The sequence below is a fragment of the Pristiophorus japonicus genome, chromosome 3 (genome assembly GCF_044704955.1).
Source record: "Pristiophorus japonicus isolate sPriJap1 chromosome 3, sPriJap1.hap1, whole genome shotgun sequence".
NCBI lineage: Eukaryota > Metazoa > Chordata > Chondrichthyes > Pristiophoridae > Pristiophorus > Pristiophorus japonicus.
Window position 1 is genome coordinate 222,132,015 of NC_091979.1, and position 6,000 is coordinate 222,138,014.

The window sequence follows — 6,000 nt, forward strand, 5'->3', positions numbered from 1 at the left end:
CCCTCTCCCTTCTCTCTCTCTCCGCCCACCTCTTCCCCCCTCTCTCCGCCCACCTCTCCCCCTCCCTCTCCGTCCGCCTCTCCCCCTCCCTCTACCTCTCCCCTTCCCCATCTCCACCCGCCTCTCCCTCCCCCTCTCCGCCCACCTCTCCCTCCCCCACTCCGCCCGCCTCTGCCCCCCCCACCCCTCACTGTCTGCCCCCCCCACCCCTCACTCTCTGCCCCCCCACCCCTCACTCTGTCTGCCCCCCCCCACCCCTCACTCTCTCTGCCCCCTCTCACTCTCACTGCCCCTCTCACACACTCACTGCCCCTCTCTCTCTGCCCCCTCACTCTCTCTCTGCCCCCTCTCACCCCCTCTCACACTCTCTCTCTCTGCCCCCTCTCACTCTCTCTCTCTCTCTCTGCCCCCTCTCTCACTCTCTGCCCCCTCTCTCACTCTCTGCCCCCTCTCACTCTCTCTCTCTCTCTCTCTCTGCCCCCTCTCACTCTCTCTCTCTCTCTCTCTCTGCCCCCCTCACACTCTCTCTCTGCCCCCTCTCTTGGCCCCCTCTCACACTCTCGCTCTCTGCCCCCTCTCGCTCTCTCTCGCTCTCTCTCGCTCTCTCTCGCTCTCTCTCGCTCTCTCGCTCTCTCGCTCTCTGCCCCCTCTCGCTCTCTCGCTCTCTGCCCCCTCTCGCTCTCTCGCTCTCTGCCCCCTCTCACTCTCTCGCTCTCTGCCCCCTCTCACTCTCTGCCCCCTCTCACTCTCTCGCTCTCTGCCCCCTCACGCTCTCTGCCCCCTCTCGTTCTCTCTCGCTCTCTCGCTCTCTGCCCCCTCTCGCTCTCTCGCTCTCTGCCCCCTCTCACTCTCTCGCTCTCTGCCCCCTCTCACTCTCGCTCTCTGCCCCCTCTCTCACTCTCGCTCTCTGCCCCCTCTCTCACTCTCTGCCCCCTCTCTCACTCTCTGCCCCCTCTCTCACTCTCTCTCTCTCTCTCTCTGCCCCCTCTCACTCTCTCTCTCTCTGCCCCCCTCACACTCTCTCTCTGCCCCCTCTCTTGGCCCCCTCTCACACTCTCGCTCTCTGCCCCCTCTCACTCCCTCTCGCTCTCTGCCCCCTCTCGCTCTCTCTCGCTCTCTCGCTCTCTGCCCCCTCTCACTCTCTCGCTCTCTGCCCCCTCTCACTCTCTCGCTCTCTGCCCCCTCTCACTCTCTCGCTCTCTGCCCCCTCTCACTCTCTCGCTCTCTGCCCCCTCTCACTCTCTCGCTCTCTGCCCCCTCTCACTCTCTCGCTCTCTGCCCCCTCTCACTCTCTCGCTCTCTGCCCCCTCTCACTCTCTCGCTCTCTGCCCCCTCTCACTCTCTCGCTCTCTGCCCCCTCTCACTCTCTCGCTCTCTGCCCCTCTCACTCTCTCGCTCTCTGCCCCCTCTCACTCTCTCGCTCTCTGCCCCCTCTCACTCTCTCGCTCTCTGCCCCCTCTCACTCTCTCGCTCTCTGCCCCCTCTCACTCTCTCGCTCTCTGCCCCCTCTCACTCTCTCGCTCTCTGCCCCTCTCACTCTCTCGCTCTCTGCCCCCTCTCACTCTCTCGCTCTCTGCCCCCTCTCACTCTCTCGCTCTCTGCCCCCTCTCACTCTCTCGCTCTCTGCCCCCTCTCACTCTCTCGCTCTCTGCCCCCTCTCACTCTCTCGCTCTCTGCCCCCTCTCACTCTCTCGCTCTCTGCCCCCTCTCACTCTCTCTCTCCCCCGTCTCACTCTCTCTCTCCCCCGTCTCACTCTCTCTCTCTGCCCCCTCTCACTTGCTCTCTCTCTGCCCCTCTCACTCGCTCTCTCTCTGCCCCCTCTCACTCGCTCTCTCTCTGCCCCCTCTCACTCTCTGCCCCCTCGCACTCTCTCTCTCTCTCTCTCTGCCCTTCCTCTCTCTCTCTCTCTGCCCCCTCTCTCACTCTCTCTCTGCCCCCTCTCACTCACTCTCTCTCTCTGCCCCCTCTCACTCTCTCTCTCTTCCCCCTCTCACTCTCTCTCTCTGCCCCCTCTCACTCACTCTCTCTCTACCCTCTCTCACTCTCTCTCTCTGCCCCCTCTCACTCTCTCTCTCTCTCTCTCTCTCTCTCTCTCTGCCCCCTCTCACTCTCTCTCTCTCTCTCTCTGCCCCCTCTCACTCTCTCTCTCTCTCTGCCCCCTCTCACTCTCTGCCCCCTCTCACTCTCTCTCACTCTCTCTCTCTGCCCCCTCTCACTCTCTCTCTCTGCCCCCTCTCACTCTTTCTCTCTGCCCCCTCTCACTCTTTCTCTCTGCCCCCTCTCACTCTCTCTCTCTGCCCCCTCTCACTCTCTCTCTCTGCCCCCTCTCACTCTCTCTCTCTGCCCCCTCTCACTCTCTCTCTCTGCCCCCTCTCACTCTCTCTCTCTGCCCCCTCTCACTCTCTCTCTCCTCTCTCTCTCTCTCTCTCTCTGCCCCCTCTCACTCTCTCTCTCTCTCTCTCTGCCCCCTCTCACTCTCTCTCTCTCTCTCTGCCCCCTCTCACTCTCTCTCTCTCTCTCTCTGCCCCCTCTCACTCTCTCACTCTCTCTCTCTGCCCCCTCTCACTCTCTCTCTCTGCCCCCTCTCACTCTCTCTCTCTCTCTCTCTGCCCCCTCTCACTCTCTCTCTCTCTCTCTCTGCCCCCTCTCACTCTCTCTCTCTCTGCCCCCTCTCACTCTCTCTCTCTCTCTCTCTGCCCCCTCTCACTCTCTCTCTCTCTCTCTCTGCCCCCTCTCACTCTCTCTCTCTCCTCTCTGCCCCCTCTCACTCTCTCTCTCTCTCTCTCTGCCCCCTCTCACTCTCTCTCTCTCTCTCTCTGCCCCCTCTCACTCTCTCTCTCTCTCTCTCTGCCCCCTCTCACTCTCTCTCTCTCTCTCTCTGCCCCCTCTCACTCTCTCTCTTCTCTCTCTCTCTGCCCCCTCTCACTCTCTCTCTCTCTCTCTCTGCCCCCTCTCACTCTCTCTCTCTCTCTCTCTGCCCCCTCTCACTCTCTCTCTCTCTCTCTCTGCCCCCTCTCACTCTCTCTCTCTCTCTCTCTGCCCCCTCTCACTCTCTCTCTCTCTCTGCCCCCTCTCACTCTCTCTCTCTCTCTGCCCCCTCTCACTCTCTCTCTCTTGCCCCCTCTCACTCTCTCTCTCTGCCCCCTCTCACTCTCTCTCTCTGCCCCCTCTCACTCTCTCTCTCTGCCCCCTCTCACTCTCTCTCTCTGCCCCCTCTCACTCTCTCTCTCTGCCCCCTCTCACTCTCTCTCTCTGCCCCCTCTCACTCTCTCTCTCTGCCCCCTCTCACTCTCTCTCTCTGCCCCCTCTCACTCTCTCTCTCTCTGCCCCCTCTCACTCTCTCTCTCTGCCCCCTCTCACTCTCTCTCTCTGCCCCCTCTCACTCTCTCTCTCTGCCCCCTCTCACTCTCTCTCTCTGCCCCCTCTCACTCTCTCTCTCTGCCCCCTCTCACTCTCTCTCTCTGCCCCCTCTCACTCTCTCTCTCTGCCCCCTCTCACTCTCTCTCTCTGCCCCCTCTCACTCTCTCTCTCTGCCCCCTCTCACTCTCTCTCTTCTCCCCTCTCACTCTCTCTCTCTGCCCCCTCTCACTCTCTCTCTCTGCCCCCTCTCACTCTCTCTCTCTGCCCCCTCTCACTCTCTCTCTCTGCCCCCTCTCACTCTCTCTCTCTGCCCCCTCTCACTCTCTCTCTCTGCCCCCTCTCACTCTCTCTCTCTGCCCCCTCTCACTCTCTCTCTCTGCCCCCTCTCACTCTCTCTCTCTGCCCCCTCTCACTCTCTCTCTCTGCCCCTCTCACTCTCTCTCTCTGCCCCCTCTCACTCTCTCTCTCTGCCCCCTCTCACTCTCTCTCTCTGCCCCCTCTCACTCTCTCTCTCTGCCCCCTCTCACTCTCTCTCTCTGCCCCCTCTCACTCTCTCTCTCTGCCCCCTCTCACTCTCTCTCTCTGCCCCCTCTCACTCTCTCTCTCTGCCCCCTCTCACTCTCTCTCTCTGCCCCCTCTCACTCTCTCTCTCTGCCCCCTCTCACTCTCTCTCTCTCTGCCCCCTCTCACTCTCTCTCTCTGCTCCCTCTCACTCTCTCTCTCTGCCCCCTCTCACTCTCTCTCTCTCTCCCCCCCCCTCTTTCTGTCTATCCTCTCTGCCCTCTCCCTCTCCGCCCCCTCCCTCTCCCTCTCTCTCTCTTCCCCCTCCCGCTCCCTCCCCTTCCATCCCCTCTCCCCGCCCCCTCCCTCTCTCTCTGCCCCCTTCCCCCTCTCTCTCCCTCTCTCTGCCCCCTCCTTCCCTCTGCTCCCCCCCTCGCTCTCTCTCTCCCCCCATCTCTCTGCCCCCACCCCCTCCCTCCCCTCCCCCTCTCTCTCTCTCTGCCTCTGCCCCCTCCCTCTCTCTCTGCCCCTCTCTCACTCACTCTCTCTGCCCCCACTCACTCTCTCTCTCTGCCCCCACTCTCTGTCTATCCTCTCTCTGTCTGTCTGTACTCTCTCTGCCCCCTCCCTCTGCCCCTCCCTCTCTCTCTGCCCCTCCCTCTCTCTCGGCCCTCTGCCCCCTCCCTCTCTCTCTCTCCCCCCCTCTCTCTGCCCTCTCCCTCTCTCTCTGCCCCCTCCCTCTCTCCCCCTCTCTCTCTGCCCCCTCCCCCTCCTCTCTCTCACTCTCTGCCCCCTCTCTCTCACTCTCTCTCTGCCCCCTCTCTCTCTCTCTGCCCCCTCACTCACTCACTCTCTGCCCCTCTCTCACTCACACTCTGTCCCCTCTCACTCACTCTCTCTCTGTCCCCTCTCACTCACTCTCCACCCCCCCCTCTCTCTCTCTCTCTGCCTCTCCGCCCCTCTCTTTGCCCCCTCCCCTCTCTCTATCTCTGCCTCTGCCCCCTCCTCCCTCTCTCTCTCTCTGCCCCCTCCCTCACTCTCTCTCTCTCTCTGCCCCCTCTCTCACTCACTCTCTTTCTGCCCCCTCACTCTCTCTCTGCCCCCTCTCTCTCACTCTCTCTGTGTCCCCTCTCACTCACTCTCTCTCTGTCCCCTCTCTCACTCACTCTCTCTCTGCCCCCTCTCTCACTCACTCTCTCTCTGCCCCCTCTCTCACTCACTCTCTCTGCCCCCTCACTCTCTCACTCTCTCTCTGCCCCCTCACTCTCACTCTGCCTCTCTCGCTCGCTCTCTGCCCCCTCACACTCTCTCTGTCCCCTCTCTCACTCACTCTCTCTCTGTCCCCTCTCTCACTCTCTCTCTGCCCCCTCACTCTTTCTCCGCCCCCTCACTCTTTCTCCGCCCCCCCTCTCTCTCTCTTGCCTCTCCGCCCCTCTCTCTGCCCCCTCCCTCTCTCCCTGCCCCCTCCCCCTCTCTCTGCCTCCTCCCCCTGCCCCCTCCCTCTCTTTGCCCCCTCCCCCCTCTCTCTATCTCTGCCTCTGCCCCCTCCCCTCTCTCTCTCTCTCTCTGCCCCCTCACACTCTCTCTCTGCCCCTCTCACTCTCTCACTCTCCCTCTCTCTCTGCCCCCTCACACTCTCTCACTGCCCCCTCTCTCTCACTCTCTGCCCCCTCTCTCTCACTCTCTGCCCCCTCTCTCACTCTCTGCCCCCCTTTCTCACTCTCTGCCCCTCCTCTCTCACTCTGCCCCCCCTCTCTCACTCTCTGCCCCCCCTCTCTCACTCTCTGCCCCCCCTCTCTCACTCTCTGCCCCCCCTCTCTCACTCTCTGCCCCCCCCTCTCTCACTCTCTGCCCCCCTCTCTCACTCTCTGCCCCCTCTCTCACTCTCTGCCCCCTCTCTCACTCTCTGCCCCCTCTCTCACTCTCTGCCCCCTCTCTCCTCTCTGCCCCCTCTCTGCCCCCTCTCTCACTCTCTGCCCCCTCTCTCACTCTCTGCCCCCTCTCTCACTCTCTGCCCCCTCTCTCACTCTCTGCCCCCTCTCTCACTCTCTGCCCCCTCTCTCACTCTCTCTGCCCCCTCTCTCTCTCTCTGCCCCCTCTCTTGGCCCCCCTCTCACACTCTCGCTCTCTGCCCCCTC

At 62.5% G+C, this 6,000-nt stretch overlaps 1 protein-coding gene across 1 annotated transcript in view; it reads right to left on the minus strand.

Annotated features, from left to right (window-relative positions):
- The window catches only part of supv3l1 (SUV3-like helicase), a 72,653-nt gene that overhangs the window by 51,463 nt on the left and 15,190 nt on the right, over nt 1-6,000 (minus strand). The window lies entirely within an intron of this gene.